This window comes from Dasypus novemcinctus, chromosome 14 (assembly GCF_030445035.2).
Source record: "Dasypus novemcinctus isolate mDasNov1 chromosome 14, mDasNov1.1.hap2, whole genome shotgun sequence".
In the NCBI taxonomy this organism is placed as follows: Eukaryota; Metazoa; Chordata; class Mammalia; order Cingulata; family Dasypodidae; genus Dasypus; species Dasypus novemcinctus.
The window spans coordinates 934,696-955,703 of record NC_080686.1 but is presented as its reverse complement, the minus strand read 5'-3'; the positions used below and the strand labels follow the sequence as shown (position 1 = coordinate 955,703).

General features: G+C 38.9%; 1 long non-coding RNA gene across 6 annotated transcripts in view; it reads right to left on the bottom strand.

Annotated features, from left to right (window-relative positions):
• Positions 1–21,008, bottom strand: part of LOC131273224 (uncharacterized) — a 123,458-nt gene that overhangs the window by 27,569 nt on the left and 74,881 nt on the right. For 3 of the 6 annotated variants that reach the window (XR_009180350.2, XR_009180353.2, XR_009180351.2), the window contains exon 5: positions 12,147–12,781. The exons of 2 other annotated variants lie outside the window; for them this stretch is intronic. This is a non-coding gene — a long non-coding RNA (uncharacterized lncRNA). Of the gene's footprint in view, positions 1–10,404; positions 10,463–12,146; positions 12,782–21,008 lie in introns of those variants that run through there. One more of the 6 variants, XR_009180352.2, reaches the window with a different exon arrangement.

Genomic DNA, 21,008 nt, shown 5'->3' with positions numbered 1-21,008 from the left:
ACATAACACTTATGTATGAACAACAACTAACTGATCCGGAAGACTAGACAAAGAAGCTAAGGAACTGATTAATCCCGTCAAGATAACATAATGACCAGACAGTAACAAAAAACTACAAACCAAACCAATAATCAGGAAAACATGGCTGAATCCAATGAACAAACTAAAAACCAGGAAGGGGAGCAGAACATCGGACAAGTAATTAAAGATTTCAAAACATATATTAGAGCCCAACTCAATGAAGCAAAGGAAGAGATTAACAAGATGAAGAAAACACTGGGAGAGGAAATTGCAGACATATGCAAAAAGATAACATATGATGGTGATGAACACCACAGTTCAAGAAATCAAAAATACACTCCCAGCAAATAGCAGCAGATTAGAAGAGGCAGAGCAGAGAATTAGTGACGTGGAAGACAGTACATCTGAAATCAAACAGAGAGTAAAACTGATCGATAAAAAGATAGAATAAATCCAGTTAGGACTTAGGGATGTGAATGACAATGCAAAATGCACAAACATATGTATTATATGCATCCCAGAAGGAGAAGAGGAGGAAAAGGGGAAAGAAAGGGTGTTGGAGGAAATAATGGCTGAAAACTTCCCAAATCTACTGAGAGAGAGAGATGTACACATCCAGGAAGCACAATGCACCCCAAACATCATAAATCCCAACAGGCCCACCCCAAGACATATACTTGTCAAATTATCCAATGCTCAAGACAAAGAGAAAATTCTAAAAGCAGCAAGAGAAAAGAGAACCATCACATACAAGGGAGGCTCCATAAGATTAAGTGCTGCTTTCTCATCTGAAACCATGGAGGCAAGAAGGCAGTGGTATGATATAGTCAAGATAATAAAACAAAAACTAATTTCCAAACAAGAATACTCCACCCAGCTAAGCTAGCATTCAAAAATGATGGAGAGTTAAAAATATTCACAGATAAACTGAAATTAAAAGAGTATGCCAATGAGAACCCTGCCCTTCAAGAAATACTAAAGGGAGTTCTGCAGGAACAAAAAAAAACAGGAGAGGCAGAGTTGGAGGAGAGTGTACAAGCAACAAAAAAGACAAAAAGAGAAGGAAAAAAACAAACAAAACATGACAAACACAAGTCCAAACAAAATATGGCTAACATAAATAATTCCTTGAAGGTAATAACACTGAATGTCACTGGATTAGACTCACCTGTCAAAGGATTCAGACTGGGAGATTGGATAAGGAAATATGACCCATCTATATGCTGTCTACAAGAAACACATCTTAGACCCAGGGATTCATGGAGGTTGAAAGTGAATGGCTGGAAAACAATCTTACAAGCAAACAATAACCAAAAAAGGCAAGTGTAGCTATATTAATATCAGACAAAATAGACTTTGAATGCGAAACAATTGCAAGAGACAAAGAAGGACACTATATATTAGTGAAAGGGATAATCTTTCAAGAAGGAAGAACAATCATAAATATTTATGCTCCTAACAAGGGCACCTCCAAATACATGAGGCAAACACTAGAAAAACTAAGTGAAAGAATAGATGCCTCTACAGTTATACTGGGGGACTTTAATACACCACTATCAGCTTTGGACAGAACATCTCAAAAGAGAATCAATAAACAAAAACTCTGAACAGCATATTAGAGGAGCTGGACTTAATAGACTTATACAGATCATTATACCCGAATACAGCAGGATATATATTTTTCTCAAGTGCACATGGATCATTCTCCAAGATAGATCACATGTGAGGCCACAAAGAAAGTCTCAATGAATTCAGAAAGATCAAAATCATACAAAACAATATCTGTACTAGGAGGGAAGGAGGGCCCAACAGTGGGCTCCTGATACTAAGTGGCTATGCTTTTGAGCCTATACACCTGCAATAAGAACGGGGCCTGGAGTAGCACTGTGCCTGGGAGTTTCCTCCTGACAGCCTTCATGTTACTCAAATGTGGCCACTCTCACAGCCAAAGTCAGCATGTAGATGCAGTGCATTCCCCCCAGCGTGGGACATGACACCCAGGGATGAGCCTCCCTGGCACTGAGGGATCACTACCACATACCAGCTGAAGATGCAACTAGAAAATGACCTTGAATTAAAGGTTCAATACGGATCAGCAGAATATCCCTGTCTACATATAATAACATGACTTCAAAATGCTGTTTGACCTAGTGTAAGGGAGAAATGGAAAGGAGAAATGAGATTATAAGGCTATGAGTCTCTAAAAAGAGTCTGGAGGCTGTCAGAAAGAATGCCCTTATGCACAACTGAGCAGAGTCTAAGAGATGGATAAAGTAGATACAACCCCAGGTATTGGTTCTTTTGAGGGATAAAGAGACCCACGGGTTCTATGGTCATGGTGGATGGGGTTCACTGCCATGGCAGATGGCCCTTCTTTGGAGCTGGTGTTTCTGCGTGATGGAATTGGACTCAGAGGGGATCTCTTCTCACAAGACTTGCATGCTACTTTATTGGAATTGTAGTTGGTGCTGGGGTTTAAGATATATTTACGGGACTTGAATTCTCTGGACTGATAATATGACACCCAGGCCCAGAGCCTCAACAGACTTCAGCTCCTACACTTTGATTTATTGGACTTACCCCACTCAGCTAACATCGAGTTGAAGAAGGTCAACCACCACACCATGGAGCCTAGAGTGTCTACAACTGAAAGCAGGAGGAGTGCATCCAGTATCCATGTGGAATCTAAGCCCCCACTTGACATAGATGTGCAATGGACACAACCAATCCAATGTCCACAGAGAAAATGTGGAATGTGTGTGGGAAGGGTAGCCATGGTGGCTGCTGGGTTTGGGGAATGGGAGGAAGAGATGAGATGTGGAGGCGTTTTCAGGATGTGGAGTTGTCCTGGGTGGTGCTTCATGGACAATTATGGGACATTGTAGATTCCCCCAGGGCCCACTGGATGGAACGTGGGAGAGTGTGGGCTATGATGTGGACCATTGATTTACGGGGTGCAGTGATGTTCAGAGATGTACTTACCAGGTGCAATGGATGTGTCACGATGATGGGAGAGAGTGTTGCTGTGGGGGGAGTGGGGGTGGGGGCGGTGGGGTTGATTGGGACCTCATATTTTTTTAATGTAATTTTTAAAAATAAATAAATAATTTTAGTTAAAAAAATAGGATCACAAAAACAAAAAAACAAACAATATCTGTGACTACAGTGGAGTGAAGCTGGAAATCTGCAAGGGCCAGTGGCCCAGATTTCACACCAAGATATGGAAATTAAACACCACACTCTTTGAAAAACAGTGGGTCAAAGAGGAAATCTCAAAAGAAATTAATAACTACCTTGAAACTAATGAAAATGATAACACAACCTACCAAAACTAATGGGATGCAGCAAAAGCAGTACTGAGAGGGAAATTTATAGCCATAAATTCATACATCAAAAAAGAAGAGCAAAAATGGACGAAATAACTGCACATTTGGAGAAATTAGTAAAAAAAACCAACAAAGTAACCCAACAGGAAGAAGAAAGAAAGGAACAAAGACAAAAGGAAATAGAAATAGAAAATAAGAAAGCACTTGAAAATATAAACAAAATGAAGAGCTGGTTCTTTGAGAAGATCAATAAAATTGACAAAACCTTAGCTAGACTAACAAAGAAAAAAAAGAGAGAAGATGCAAATACTCAAAATAAGAAAGGAGAAAGGAGATATCACCACTGACCCCACAGAAATAAAGACTATCATGAGAGGATACTTTGAAAAACTATATTCCAACAAAAATGACAATTCAGAGGAAATGGACAATTCCTAGAAACACATAAGCAGCTTATATTGATGAAAGAAGAAATTGATGATCTTAACAAACCAATCACAAGTAAAGAGATAGAATCAGTCATTAAAAACCTCTCAACTAAGAAGAGCCCTGGGCCAGACAGCATCACTGGTGAATTCTACAAAACATTCCGGAAAGAACTAATACCAATCCTGCTGAAACTCTTCCAAAAAATCAAACCAGAAGGAACATTACCTAACTCATTCTATGATGCCAACATTACCCTAGTACCAAATTCAAACAAACACATCACAAGAAAGGAAAATTACAGACCAATTTCTCTAATGAACCTAGAAGCAAAAATCCTCAAGAAAATACATGCCAACTGTATTCAACAACACATTAAATGAATTATACAGCATGACCAAGTGGGATTCATTCCAGGTATGTAAGGATGGTTCAACATAAGAAAATCAATCAATGTAATACACCACATAAACAGACTGAAGGAAAAAAAATCACATGATTATATCTATAGATGCAGAAAAAGCATTTGACAAAACACAGCACACTTTCTTGATGAAAACATTGCAAAAGATGGGAATACAAGAAAATTTTCTGAACATGATAAAGAGTATATATGAAAAACCCACAGCCAGCATCATTTACAATGGTGAAATCCTAAAATCCTTCCCTCTCAGATCAGGAACAAGACAAGGATGCCCACTATCACTTCTTCTATTTAACATTGTCTAAGAAGTACTTGCTTGAGCCCTGAGGCAAGAACCAGATATAAAAGGCATTCAAATTGGAAAGGAAGAAGTGAAAATATAATTATTTGCAGATGACATGATCCTATACATTGAAAACCCTGAGAGGGCTACAACAAAGTTTCTAGAACTCATAAATGAGTTAAGCAAAGTTACAGGTTATAAGATCAATGTGCAAAAATCAGTAGCATTTCTGTACACCAATAATGAGCAAGCTCAGGAGGAAATCAAGAAATAAATACCATTTACAATAATAAATTAAAAAATCAAATACCTAGGAATAAATTAAAAGATGTAAAAAACTTATACACAGAGAACTACACAAGACTATACAAGGAAATCAAAGAAGACCTAAATAAATGGAAGAACAGTCCCTGTTCATGGATAGGAACACTAAATATTATCAAGATGCCTATCCTACCAAAACTAATCTACACATTCAATTCAATCCCAATAAAAATCAACACAGCATTCTTTAAAGAACTAGAATAACTAGCTATGAAATTTATTTGGAAAGAAAAGAGGCCCCGAATAGCCAAAGACATATTGAAAAAGAAAAACGAAATTGGAGAAATCACACTACCTGACTTCAAAACATACTACAAAGCTACAGTAGTGAAAACACCATGATATTGGCACAAGGAGAGACACACAGACCAATGGAACCGAATTGAGATTCTGATAGAGATCCTCAAATATATAGTCATATAATATTCGATAAAACCACCAAACCCTCTCAACTGGGAAAGAATGGCCTATTCAACAAATGGTGCCTGGAGAACTGGATATCCATATGTAAAGAATGAAAGAGGATTACCATCTCACACCTTATACAAAAATCAACTCAAGATGGATCAAAGACCTAAATATAAGAGCCAAGACGATAAAGACTTTGGAAAGCAGTGTAGGGAAGCATATACAAGACCCTGTAATAGGAAGGGGCTTCATGAACTTTACACCAAAAGCACGAGCAGCAAAAGAACAAATAGATAAATGTGACTTCCTCAAATTAAAGCCTTCTGTACCTCAAAGGATTTTGTCAAGAAAGTGAAAAGAGAGCCTACACAATGGGAGAAAATATTTCATAACCATATATCTGATAGGAGACTTATATAACCTGCATATATAAAGAACTCCTATATCTTGAAAAGAAAAAGACAATGAACCCATTTTAAAATTGGGGAAAAGATTTAAACAGATACTTCTCCAAAGAAGAAATACAAGTGGCTAAAAAGCACATGAAAAAATGCTCCAAATCTCTAGCTATCAGGGAAATGCAAATCAAAACTACAATGAGATACCATCTTACTCCCATAAGATTGCCAGCTATGAAAAAAACAGAAGACTACAAATGCTGGAGAGGATGTGGAGGATTGGGAACACTCATCCACTGCTGGTGGGATTGTCAAAGAATCCAGCCATTGTGGAGGACATTTTGGCAGTTTCTCTAAAAACTAGCCATAGATTTTCCATATGACCCAGCAAGTCCACTGCTGGGTATATACCCAATAGAACCGAAAACAAGGAAACAAACCAATATATGCACATCAATGTTCATAGCAGCAGTGTTCACTATTGCCAAAAGTTGGAATCAACCCAAATGCCCATCAACAGATAAATGGATAAATAAAATGTGGTATACACATACAATTGAGTACTACTCAGCTATAAGAATGAGTACACTACAAACACACGTGATAACATGGATGAATCTTGAGAAACTCATGTTGAGTGAAGCAACCCAGGCATTGAAGGACAAATACTACATGACCTCAATGATATGAAATAAGTAAACCAAGCTGCCTCAGAGAGCTAGAGACTGGATGATAGACTTAAAAGAAATTGGGGTGTAGAGGAAGGATGTAACAAGACACCTACAAGGGTGAAATCTATGATAAGCTGGAGGTAAGTATTTGTACAAGGAAGGGATAAAATTGGGGCATAGGTTTACCTTTGTGTGGGGCTTTGCACGCTTGAGGGGGGCTAGCGATGGGAAGATGGGTAATATTACCAAGAAATTGGGGAGAGGGGGGCAACATACAAACATAGGAGATTGTTAGGTATTTGGTTGAGAGTATAATGCTGAGAAAACTTTTTAAAAAATATAATAAGGATCATTACCTGTTTAAGATGCTTAAAAGAGATAATCAGATGCAGGACAGGCTCCTAGGGAATATGTGAATGCTCATTTTGCCATAGTGGGTTATATCATTGGATAGAGATCCATATAATGAGAGTGAAAGTATACTCACATACTGGGGAGGACTGATGCCCTTAAATAGAGGGAATTGTATCTTTCAAGAGAAATAGTGGCTCCCAGTGCATTAGGGAAGTTGATCATATCAAGCCCTCAACATTGTTGCAAGTATCTCTGAACATGACCCTTCAAGCAATGAAGATTGACTGTCACTGTGGGTCCTAAGGGGAGGGGGAAAGAGGTATTGAATAGATGGAACCAATGTAACTGTGTGGGCAATAGAAGTGTTCCACAAGAGTACACAAGGATGTATATAAGACATAAAATTAAACCAAAAATATATAGGGGCTGAAAGGCTAAAATATAAATCATAATGTAAAACATAAGATAACTAAAAATTTAGAAAATTGTATCATCGAAAATATAAACCACAAGGAAAACACAAATGTTACCTTGTTTGAAAGCTATTGTCTCAATATCTGTACAACAGTTTCAGTAAATATAGTATGAATATGTAAAAAGATTATTGCTGTGGAAGGGAAAAGGTTTTATGTTGGATATGTGGGAGTACTGTATATTGTATATATCAATTACTGTGATCTAAAACTTTTGTGAAGATAAGGTTAATTAGAAAAAAGAAAAGAAAAAGAAAGGACATAGCGAGGAAAAGACGGAAGCATTTGCCTTGACAATTTGCATACAGGGTCACACTTATTGCAGTGATGGAAGGCAAAACATCAAAAACAAAGTTTTTGCATTTTTAAATTTTTTGATACCCCAATTAATTTTTACCTTAATTTTTCTAAAAATTAATATGTATTCTATATCTAACCTTTAAACTCATCACTATATTCCATTTTACTATTAATGGAACCTGGCAATATATTGGGCTTCACTTTCCAAGAAGTTTTGGATCACAGAGAGGTTCAACAATGGCAGGGGAGGAATACTGGTGTGGGATGTTATTGACAGGGAACACATGGTTGGCAGGGATTTCTACAGGGCATATACCCAGGGTGCATAATAATGTTTGGATATTTTCATAGTGGATATAAATTAAAAACAACTGAGGGAGTGCTGAGTTCCTAGCCATGGGAGCTCTATCACAGTCCCTAAAGAAACAGCAACAATCCCCCAAGTGCAACGGCAAAGACCAAAAGAGAATGAAGGTCCAACAAGGAGACCTTGATACTAATGACTATGCTTGTGAGCCTGTGCACCTGAAATAAGAACAAAGCCTAGAGCTGCAGGGTGCCTAAGAGTTACCTCCTGAGAGCCTCCATATTGCTCAAATGTGGCCAGTCTCAAAGCCAAACTCAGCTTATAAATGTGTTGCCTTCCTCCCAGCATGGGACATGACTTCCAGGGATGAGCCTCCCTGGCACCAAGGGATTACTACCAAGTACCAGCTGATGATGTAACTAGAAAATGACCTTGAATAAAAGGGTCAACTCAGACCAGCAGAATATCTCAGTCTACATATAATACCAGGAGTTAAAAATACATTTTGACCTGAATCAAGGGGAAAATGGAAAGGACAAATGAGTTTATATGGCTATGAGTCTCCAAAAAGAGCCAGGAGGTTATCAGAGGGGTTGCCCTTATGCACACCTGAGCAGAGTCCCAGAGACAGATAAAGTAGATACAACCCTGGGTATTGGTTCTTCTGATGGCTACAGAGACCCACAGGTTCTATGGTCATGGCAGATGGAGTTTAGTGCCATGTCAGTTGGCCCTGCTTTGGAGTTTGTGTTTCTGTGTGATGGAGCTGGACTCAGATGTGATCTTTGTCCAAAGCCTCTCCTTTTACTTTTACCAGAACTGTAGTTGGTGCTGGGGTTTAATATATACCCAGGGGACCTGAATCTCTGGACTATGTGATAGCCAGGCCCTAAGCCTTAACAGACTTACCCCTCTCAGCTAACATGGAGTTGAAGAAGGTCAACCACCACACCAGGGAGCCAAGAGTGCCTACAACTGAAAGCAGGAGGATTGCAGCCTGCATCCATGTGGAATCTAAGCCCCCACTTAATATAGATGTGGAGTGGACACAACATTCCAAGGTCCACAGGATGGAGGAATAGAGTATGGATTAGAGTGGACTTACTGATATTCTATTCATGAACTATTGTGATTAGTAATCAAAGAAAATGTGGCATTGGTGTGGAGAAAATGGCCATGGTGGCTGCTGGGGATAGGGAATGGGAGGAAGAGATGTGATGTGGGGGCATTTTCAGGGGTTGGAGTTGTCCTGGTGGTGCTGAGGGGACAGTTATCAGACATTGTATGTCTTCCCATGGCCCACTGGGTGGAATGTGGGAGAGTGTGGGCTATGATGTGGACCACTGACCATGAGGTGCAGCGGTGCTCAGAGATGTATTCACCAAATGCAATGAATGTCTCATGATGATGGAGGAGATTGTTGTTATGGGGGGAAAAGTGTGGTGAGGGGGTGGGAGGTATATGGGGACCTCATATTTTTTTAATGTAATATTAAAAAAATAAATTGAAAAAAAATAAAATTGTAATAACCATGTAAAAAATGATAAAATTTCTCATTAAAAAAAAGAGATGAATGGATAAGTTGTGGTATAGACATACAATGGAATATTACTCAGCTAATAATCATTTTCTCAATTATATAGAGATTTAATTCATATAGATACGAGCCAGACCATTCACCTGTTCACACCAGTACACTTTGACAAAGGCCTACCCCAATGAAACCAACAAACCAACCAAAGAATTTTTCCTTCATGCCCTTTTACAGTCAATACCTGCCCACCCCCAGTATTTCTCACATCTGCTGGGAAGAGACCAAACTTGGTCCTCTTCTTTTACAGGACATCATTTTTTCAGTTATAATGAGCTTTGTAACTTCAATCCATTGTGCCTACTGATAAAGATTTCTGCTTCCATTGCAAACTCCTCCTTCTTGTATCTATTTCATTTAATAACATGTAATTTAAAAATGATCAAAATATGTTTTCAGGAGTACAGTAGATGCATTATCATGGTACATTGAGAAAACTGGCACTGAGAGTTTAACTGAATCAAAGATGTTCACACAAAAAGGGTACTTGGGATTGAAATCAGGAGCTGACCAATTTCAAATTTCATGCTTGCTACTTATTTTTTTCTCTAATACTCATTTTCCTCACCTTTGAATGGCAATAATTACATGTGTTTATGAGGACATACCTATGAATTTTCTAATGGGTCTAGGCAATCAGTGAGTAGTTGATAATGCTTTTATTATCTTAATAGGAGTCAGAGAAAATTGAGAATGTTTATTGTCACATACACATACATTCTATCCCTCTCTCTTTCTCCCTCTCTCTCTGTCTCATACCCACCCACAGACACACATGTGCACAAGCACAGAAACACACAGCTGCTTTCTGAAAGATCATGGCAAGTAATGCAACTCCCGCTTTTCCTGTTTGGGCCGTTGGAATGTGTCCTGGTGCTTAGAAAGACCAGGAACAAAGAGGAATCCCAGAGAAACAGAGCCATGGCCTAGTTGCATGGTGGCTGCAAGAATCTGCTGGGGATCATGTGACCTCTGTGGGGACCAAGTGACCCTTGCACTCAAGTCCGTGTCTTATCTTCAGCAGCATCTCCATGAGCAAGTCCTAAACATGACCCAGTGTTCCAGTGACCTTCAGGTCTCTGGGCAAAGGGCCAAAAGATCCCCCTCAGATGTCATCTTCCAGAGAAGAATGGTAGTTCACAGAAGCATATATTTTCTGAAAAACAATTCATTTATTGTAGACTTGCAACTGGAATGAAATGTTTGTAGTGTCCTTCCTACTCTGTTGCCTACCCCAAAACCATAACCAAATCTCCTAGAAGGCTGCAAGTGGTTTTTGTCTGAATTACAGTTTTTCTAAATAGAGACCTAACAGGAATTAGGCATATAAGCTCCTATAGGATGTGTAGATGGAAGGCAATCATCAAGTAATCTTGGAAATTTCCATCTGTGCCCTGGATATAGACAACCCCCTGCAGGTGAGGAATGAAGCTCAGTAGGCATTGTAGGGTCAGGAGAAGGGTCAGCCTCACAGAATTAAGGAACGCACCAGAATGTGGAAATGAAAATTGAGACATGCCTGAGACCTAGAGGAAACCACGCAGGCTGTGAAGGATCACTCCTATAATGGATCTACTGCTACTTGATTCCTTAAGTGAGACTGATAGCTAGAATATACACTTCATAAAAATTTCTTCACTTAAGCAGCTCTGGGTCTTCCCAGACATAACTGAACTAGTTTTCAGTCAGTCTAATTTTAGAAGCTTACACTTTGCATCTGGTTCCCTGAAGAATATTAACCAAACCTTCTCAGTTTTGCTTACTGGAATAAAAACCTCAAAGCAAAACCAAACAGAATGGTATCAGGAGTATCTTGTGACCCAGGAAATCTGTAACTTACCTCAGAGGATAAAAACCTTGATATCCTTGAGTGCTCACTGAGAAAGGAGTCATGGAGACTGGCATGTAAGCACCTGCACAACACTTTCTAAACTCTGACTTCTTTGGTGCTGAAACCAAGGACAAGGTGAATGTGCTTGAGAGAACACAGGCCTGAGAAATTGCATGTATCCTCCTCACAAGGCCCCTGGAATATCTAGTCCTCACTATGTTTGTTTTTTTACTTGTTTTACTTCTCCCTTAGCCCTCTCCTTTGCCTATAAAAACCCTGGCTCCCATTCTCACTTTGAACAGGTTTTGGGAAGATCCCCCAGTTCCTTGCTTGTGCACTCACATAAATCACCTTCTCACAGAGACCTGTATCTCCTTGTGGCACAGGACTGGGAGCGGAGGGGCCTTCTGTTGGAAATGCCCCTGCACAGGGTAACAAGATCCCAGAGATTCTGTTTGGTGGTGCTAAGTTCACAGCGGTTTTCTTTCTGTTGCTCACAGCTGCAAGTCTCCTGACCACAGTTCTCAGCCCACTTTCATGTCATGATTTTTCACTTAGCTGTGTTCCAAGTGGTGTCCCAACTTGGGTTACCATGTTTGAGCATGAAAGTTGATGTTTTATGAAATAAAAAAATAAATTACCTTGGCAACAAGCATCTTGGTATTTCTCAGGTACTTGTGCTAAAATCATCAGATCATGACACAGAAAGGAAATTGGGAAGGGGAAGGTTAGAATAACAAGTTAGGAGAGGCAGGGCAAGATGGTGTCTGAGTGAGTGCACCTTACAGTCTCTCCTGCAAAGAGGTGGCCAAGTGGGGATGGGGTCTTGCCAGAGTGGGCTGTCTTGGGGGCTTGCAGGGTGGAGGGTGTGTGGATGTTGATTTGGAGAGACAGTAACAGAGGTGCCATTTGCTAAAGGTAGAATTGTGGGTTACAAGTACAGAGGTTGGAAGCTGTGGGCTGGTGGGACCCTTCCCTCTGGGGCTGGCAGCTGCGGTATGCCCTGAGAACTGTCGGTTGTGCAGCAGTATTCCTGGGCCCCATGGTCCCTGGATGTGTGGTGCCCAGGTCAGTGTCCCCTGAGGCCCCATAGCCCGTGTTCCACGGACCTTCATACCCTGGGTTTGCAGTGTCCCAGATTTTCCTTTCCCTAGTCCAGCACTCCTGGAGGTCTGGGATTGCCCTAGCCCTCCAGTTTTGGACTGATTCTGTGGGTGGGAGGGATTTGGTGGGGGGTGCAGCAGGGGGGCCTGGCTAATATGGGTTCAATATTCTGGTGATGCCCCCCACTTCTGTTCTTTTTATTTTTCCACTTGGAGGAGCATACCGGCTAGCTTGGGGAGAGCCTGGGAAGAAAGGAGTGGCGAATCTGCTGAGAAAGCCTATTCACCTAAATACCCTGGGATAGGAAACTTGGTCTGGGAGAAGGTGGACTCAGAAAATCAACTAGCCCTCTTGTAGCACACCTTAAGGAGAGGGACTGAAGGAGGTGCATTCCAAGCTTCCAATAGCATACTTGGGGTTCCTGGTGAGCTGTGGGTGCTCTCTCTCTGGAAATTAAGTCATTGTTTTCTGTGTGGAGCTGGTTCAACAAGAACCCTCTTGAATCTCCTACCAGACCTCTCAGGTAGCTTTCCTGCTGCCCTGGAAGAGAAGTGAGAAGGGAGAAAGGCCAAATGTCAGATTCCTAAGCATTTTATTTAACTGAAAAGAGGATTCCCTTGCTCGAAGCTTTGTCTGATATTTTCATGGTTTTGGTTTTTTCCTTCCTCTTTATCCCCTGAAGGCCCTTTTTTGTTTTTCTTTTTCTCTCTTTTTCTTCTTGTTGCTTGCTTCCCCCTCCCTTTTGTCCCTTTTTTCCTTTTCTTTCTTTCTCTTCTTTTTTATTCTTTTTATATTAGGTGCTGCAGGGAGCACTTCACATTTGCTGTATTTCTTCATCCTCAACTTTCTCTTTTCTGTGTGTATTGATTTTGGCCACCTACACTATCCCCTTTCCTCTACATCTTTCTATCCTCCATCATTTATTGTTTCCCTTACATTACACCTCTCTTTGTTTGCCCCCTTATTTTTCTGACTTTTTATTTCTAATACCTTTGTTCTGTTTTCTGTCTTATATTCACTCTTTATATTATTGTCCTTTCTTTTCTCTTTCCATCTCTCCTGAACACAGTGGCCTTTTAATTCACACTATATTCCTCCCCATATTCAGTTTCTGTCTCATTATACATTCTCTGCTTTACTTACTGTTATAACTCTACAGAGCTTACATGAATCTAATATCCATCCTCCTAGATCTCACATGTTTCTTCTGTTAATACTTACTATAGTAGTATATCAATACTACTATTATTCATTTTCTTTTCTTACTCCTTTTGCTTTCTCTGGCCCTAATGTTTTCCTTCAAGTGAACTTAGACAACAACAAGGAAATAGAATAAGAAGAACAAAGTGACAAAGAGAAGACTTAACACACACAAAAACAACTAATTAAACCCCTCCACAAAGAAGCTAAGCAACTGATTAAACCTGTCAAGATAAAATGATGACCAGACAGCAACAAAAAACCACAAACCAAACCAATAATCAGGAAAACATGCACCAATCCAATGAACACAGTAAAAAGCAGGAAGAGGAGCAGAACATAGAACAAGTAATTAAAGCTCTTGAAACATATTTTAGGGACCAATTCAATGAAGAGAAGGAAGAGATTAAGAATATGAAAAGAACACTTGGAGAGAATACAGAAGAAATTGATATACACAAAAAGATAATGGATATGATGGTGATGAACAGCACAATTCAAGAAATCAAAAATACACTCTCAGCAAATAACAGAAGACTCAAAGAGGCAGAGGAGAGAATTAGTGATATGGAAGACAGTACATCTGAAATCAAAGAGATAGTAGAACTGATGGATAAGAAGATAGAAAAAATCCAGCAGGGACTGAGGAAATTGAATGATGAGGCAAAACACACAAACATACACATTATAGGTATCCTAGAAGGAGGAGAAGGGAAAGGGGACAGAAGGGGTGATGGAGGAAATAAAGGCTGAAAACTTCCCAAACCTATTGAGGGAAATGGATGTACATTATTCAGGAAGAACAACACACCCCAAACAGCATACATCTCAACAGGCTTACCCCAAGACATACACTTGTCAAATTATCCAATAATCAAGACAAAGTGAAAACACTAAAAGTAGCAAGAGAAAAGAGAGCCATCACATGCAAAGGAGGCTCCATAACATTAAGCACTGATTTCTCATCTGAAACCATGGAGGCAAGAAGGCAGTGGTATGACATAGTCAAGGTCCTAAAAGAAAAAAATTTCCAACCAAGAATACTCTACCCAACAAAGTTAGCATTCAAAAATGATGGTGAGTTCAAAATATTTACAGATAAACAGAAACTAAGAGAGTATGCCAACAAGAATCCTGCCCTTCAAGAAATACTAAAGGGAGTTCTGCAGGAAGAAAGAAAAAACCAAGAAAGACAGAGTTGGAGCAGAGTGTAAGAGCAACAAAAAAGACAAACACAGATAAAATCAAACAAAATATGACAAACACAAATCCAAAGAAAATATGGCTAACATAAGAAATTCCATGAAAATATTAACACTGAATGTCAATCAATTAAACTCACCTGTCAAGAGACTCAGACTGGAAGATTGGATAAGGAACTATGAACCATCTATATGCTCTCTACAAGAAGTGCATCTCAGACCAAGGGATTCAAGGAGGTTGAAAGTGAATGGTTGAAAAACAATCTTACAAACAAACAATGGCCAAAAAAGGGCAGGAGTAGCTATATTAATATCAGACAAAATAGACTTTAAATGCAAAACAATAGTGAGAGACAAAGATGGACACAACATATTAGTGAAAGGGATAATCTTTCAAGAAGAAAGAACAATCAAACATTTATGCTCCTAACAAGGGAGACTTGAAATATGTGAGGAAACACTGGACAAACTAAGTGAAGGAATAGATGCTTCTACAATTATAGTGGGGGACTTTAATACACCACTATCAACTTTGGACAGAACATCTCAAAAGAGAATCAATAAAGAAGCAAAGACTTTTGAACAATATATTAGAGGAGCTGGACCTAACAGACATATATGGAACATTATACTCAAATATAGTAGGATATACATTCTGCTCAAGTGCACATGGATCATTCTCCAAGATAGACCACATGCTAGGCCACAGAAAAAGTCTCAATGAATTCAGAAAGATTGACATCATACAAAATAATTCTCTGACCACAGTGGAATGAAGCTGGAAATCTGCTAGGGCCAGGGACCTAGATTTGGCACCAAGAATGGAACTTAAACAACACACCCTTATAAAAACAGTGGGTCAAGGAGGAAATCCCAAAAGAAATTAATAACTACCTTGAAACTATTGAAAATGATAACACAACATACCCGAGCTTATGGGATGCAACAAAAGCAGTACTGAGAGGGAAATTTATGGCCATAAATTCATACATCAAAAAAGAAGAGCTAAAATTGAAGAACTAACTGCACACTTGGAGGAATTAGTAAAAAAAACCAACAAACTAATTCCAAAGGAAGAAGAAAGAAAGACATAACAAAGATAAGAGCAGAACTAAATGAAATAGAAAATAAGAAAGCACTTGAAAAAATAAAACCAAGAGCTGGTTCTTTGAGAATATCAATAAAATTGACAAACCCTTAGCTAGACTAACAAAGAAAAAAGGAGAGAAGATGCAATACACAAAATAAGAAAGGAGAAAGGAGATATCACCACTGACCCCACAGAAATAAAGACTATCATGAGAGGATACTTTGAAAACTATATTCCAACAAGAAGGACAATTTAGAGGAAATGGACAAATTCCTAGAAACAATAAGCAGTCTACATTGACAAAAGAGGAAATTGATGATCTCACCAAACCAAACACAAGTAAAGAGATAGAATCAGTCATTAAAACCTCCCAACTAAGAAGAGCCCTGGGCCAGACAGCTTCACAGGTGATTCCACCAAACATTCCAGAAAGAACTAACACCAATCTTTCTTAAATCTTCCAAGAAATTGAAATAGAAGGAACATTGCCTAATTCATTCTATTATGCCAAGATTACTCTGGTACCAAAGCCAAACAAAGACACCACAATAAAGGAAAATTACACACCAATCTCTGAAATGAACATAGACGTGAAAATCCTCAACAAAATACTTGCTAATCGTATTCAACAACACATGACCAAGTGGGATTCATTCCTGGTATGCAAGGATGGTTCAACATAAGAAACTCAATTAATGTAATATATCATATAAAAGATTGAAGGGGGGTGGCAGACTTGACCCAGTGTTTAGGGCATCCATCTACCACATGGGAGGTCCGTGGTTCAAACCCTGGGCCTCCTTGATTTGTGTGGAGCTGGACCATGTGCAGTGTTGATGCACACAAGGAGTGCCATGCCATGCAGGGATGTCCCCCACATAGGGGAGCCCCATGCACAAGGAGTGTACCCCATAAGGAGAGCCGCCCAGCATGAAAGAAAGCGCAGGCTGCCCAGGAATGGTGCCGCACACATGAAGAACTGACACAACAAGATGGCACAACAAAAAGAAACACAGATTCCCATGTTGCTGACAACAACAGAAGTGGACAAAGAAGATGCAGCAAATAGACACAGAGAACAGACAACCAGTGTGGTGGGGGGAGGGGAGAGAAATAAATAAATAAATCTTAAAAAAAACAAACCACAGCTAACATCATTTACAATGGTGAAATCCTAAAATCTTTCCCTCTAAGATCAGGAACAAGACAAGGATGCCCATTATCACCCATTCTGTGTAACATAGTCTTAGAAGTACTTGTTCAAGCACTGAGGCAATCACCAGACATAAAACGCATCCAAATTGGAAAGAAAGAAGTCAAAATTTCACTATTTGCAGATAATGTGATCCTATACATAGAAAACCCCGAGGAGTCTACAAGAAAGCTTCTAGAACTTATAAATGAGTTCAGTAAAGCCACAGGTTACAAGATCAATGCGCAAAAAAGTCAGTAGCATTTCTATACACCAATAATGATCAATCTGAGGAGGAAATCAGGAATCAAATACCATTTCCAATAGTAAATAAAATCAAATACCTAGGAATAAATTTAACTAGAGATGTAAAAGAAATCTATGATAAGCTGGAGGTAAGTATTTATACAGGGAAGGGATAAAATGGGGGCTTAGGATGGGACTTTGTGGGCTTGAGGGGGGCTAGGGATGGGAGGATGGGGCAGATGGCCCAAGAAATTGGGGGGAACATTTGAACATAGGAGATTGTCAGGTATATGGTTAAAATTATAATGCAGAAAAACTCTTTAGAAAATATAATATGGAAGGTTACCTGTTTAAGATGCTTAAGGGGGGGGCATCTGACACAGGGCAGGCTTCTAGGGAGTGTGTGAGTGTTCATTTTGTCATAGTGCGTTGTTATATCATTGGGTGGAGACCCATACAATGAGAGTGAAGGTATACACACATCCTGGGCAGGACTGATGTTCTGAAACAAAGGGAATTGTATCTTTCAAGAGAATTGGTGGCTCCCAATGGGTTCGGGTAGTCAAGTATGTCAAGTCCTCAACATTGTTGCAAGTATCTCTGAATATGGTCTTCAAGTAATGAAGATTGTTGTGGTGGGCCCTGATGGGAGGGGAAAGAGGGGTTGAATAGATGGAATCAGTGTAACTGTGCAGCAATAAAAGTGTTCCACAAGACATTCAATTATGGATATAGAACATGTTAAATTACACAAAAAAATGTATAAATGTCTATAGGCTAAAAATGCAAACCATAATGTAAAACATAAAATAACTAAAAATTTAGAAAATTGTATAGTCAAAAATACAAAGTATAATGTAAACTCAAATGGAACCATGTTTGAAAGCTATTGTTTCAATATTTGTACATCAGCTGCAGCAAATATAATATGAACACATAAAAGGATCATTGCTGGGGAAGGCACAAAATGATGTTGGATATGTGGGAGTACCATATACTGTACATGTGAATTACTGTGATCTAAAACTTATGTGAAGACAAACTTAATAATTAGGGAAATAAAAGAAAGGATGTAGACACTGAGGAAGAAATGGAAGAAATTGCCTTGCCACTGTACATACAGGACAATACCTATAGCAGTGATGAAAGGCAAAATGTCAAAAACAAAACTTTTTCATTTTTTCATTTTTTGATACCCCAATTTTTCTTTTTTTATTTTTTAATGTTACATAAAAAAATATGAGGTCCCCATATACCCTCCACCCCCCCACCCCACTCCGCCCACATCAGCAACTTCTTTCATCATTGTGGCACATTCATTGCATTTGGTGAATACATTTTGGAGCACTGCTGCACCACAGGGATAGTGGTTACATTGTAGTTTACACTCTCACCCAGTCCACCCAGTGGGCCATGGGAGGACATGTGATGTCCAGGAACTGTCCCTGGACATCCTGAAAATGCCCCCACATCATATCTCTTCTTCCCTCTCCCTACCTCAGCAGCTACCATGGCCACTTTCTCCACATTAATGCTACCTTTTCTTCCATTACTAATCACAATAGTTCCAGAATAGAATATCAGTAAGTCCACTCTAATCCATACTCTATTCCTCCATCCTGTGGACCCTGGGATGGTTATGTCCACTCCACCTCTATATTGAGATGGGGCTTAGATTCCACATGGATGATGGATGCAATTCTCCTGCATGCAGTTGTAGGCACTCTTGGCTCCCTGGTGTGGTGGTTGAGCATCTTTTCACATGCATTTTGGCCATTAGTATTACCTCTTTGGAAAATTTTCTAGTCTTTTGGCTTTTTAAAAATTGGGTTGCTTGCCATTTTGTCAAGTTGTGTGATCTCTTTATATAATGTGGAAATAAACCCTTGTCAAATATGTGGATTCTGAAGATATTTTCTCATTGATTTGGCTACCTTTTCACCGTCTTAGTAAAATTTTTTAAGCACAAAAGTGTTCAATTTTGAGAAAGTCCTATTTACCTATTTTTTCTTTATTGCCTGTGCTTTGGGTGTAATCTCCATGGAACCACCATGTACCACAAGGTACTAAAGATGCTGACCTAATTTTTTTGTTCTAGGAGTTTTATTGTCCTTGCATTTATATTTAGTTGTTTGATCCATTTTGAGTTCATTTTTTAATAAGGTGTGGGATAGGGGGCACTTTCTTTAGGCTAAGAATATCCAGTTTTCCCAGTACCATTTGTTGAAGAGGCTGTACTGACCTGGCCGAGTAGCTTTGACAGCTCTGTGAAAAATCACTTAACCATAGATTTGAAGATCTTGTTTTGAGCACTTGGTTTGATTCCATTTGGCAATCTGTCTGTCTTTATTCAAGTACCAAGCTGTTATTACCTCTGTACCAAGATAGTATCTTTTAAAGCCTGGAAGTGAGAATCTTCCATCTTTATTCTTTTTAAAGATATTTTTGGCTATTTTGGCCCTTATCCTTTTAGACATTTTTAAAAATTGGCTTTTCCAATTCCACAAAGATGACTGTTGGAATTTTTATTGGGATTGTGTTAAAACTGTAGTTCAGTTTGCATAGAATTGACATCTTAATGATATTTAGTCTTCCCAGTTATGCATCCAGAATATTCCTCCATTTATTTATATCATCATTCTTTCTTTTAGCTATATTTTATACTTTCCTGAATATAGGTAATTTATGGTCTTGTTTTAATTTATTCCTAAGTATTTGATTATTTTAGAAACTATGGTAAATGAAATTTTTTCTGACTTCCCCCCTCAGATTTATCATTAATAATGTATATAAACACTATTGATTTTTGTAAATTAGCCTTGTATCAAGCCACTTTGGTGAAATTGTCTATTAGTTCTAGGAGTGTAGTTGTAGATTTTTTGGAATGTACTAGTTATAGGATTATATCATCAGTGAATAGTGATTTTACATCTTCCTTTCCTATTTGGGTACCTTTTTTTTCCCTTGCCTAATGGCTCTATCCAGAACTTGTAGCACAATATTGAATAACAGTGGACAGAGTGGACACCCTTCTCTTATTCCTCATCTTAGCAGAAAAGCTTTCAATTTTTCATATATGTATTTTATTGTATTAAGAATGTTTCCTGCTATTCCTATGTTTTGGAAGGATTTTATCAGGAAATGATGTTGTATTTTGTCAAATGCCCTCTTTTGCACGTACTGAGATGATCATGTGTTGTCCCAAGGCAAATATTTTCTCCATTTTGTTCTCCCAGGACAATGTGTAAATACGTGATACAACAAGGTACTGTTTTTACTTAACTTTGTGTGTTCTGTTTATATTATAGATAATCCTATTGAGAACTGAGACTGTGGCTTGGTTTTGAATATGAAATACAATCAAAATCCAGCAAAAAGTAGATAGGAAACAATTTCAATTTAATTTAATAATACAAAGTCAATCTGGGTTCTTTCATTTTTCACCATTCTTGTCTGTTTTATTATTATTATTATTATGAAAAAAATTAAAATACTTTAATAATGATTGAAGTGATGGAGACTGCCCATCTGCAGAGAAGATTCATAAATAAAGCACCCTATGCCCTAGAGGTCAGTGCCCATCCTCCAGTGGAGGAAAAAACCACTTCGGGATTATTCTGCAGTTGGAAACGGAAGCTCCACTTCCCAAAAATGGGCAGGAAGATACAACTGGGCACCAGCTTCAGCTACTGATTAGTAAATTTGGCAGACTAAAGTATAGTCCTTAGAATGGCTAAAATTTAAACATATCCAAGTCAGAAGAGACTGGTATCCACCATTTTAACTCCACCCCATGCACGAGGAAGGCAAATGGACTAAAAAGCCCAGTGCTGGTAG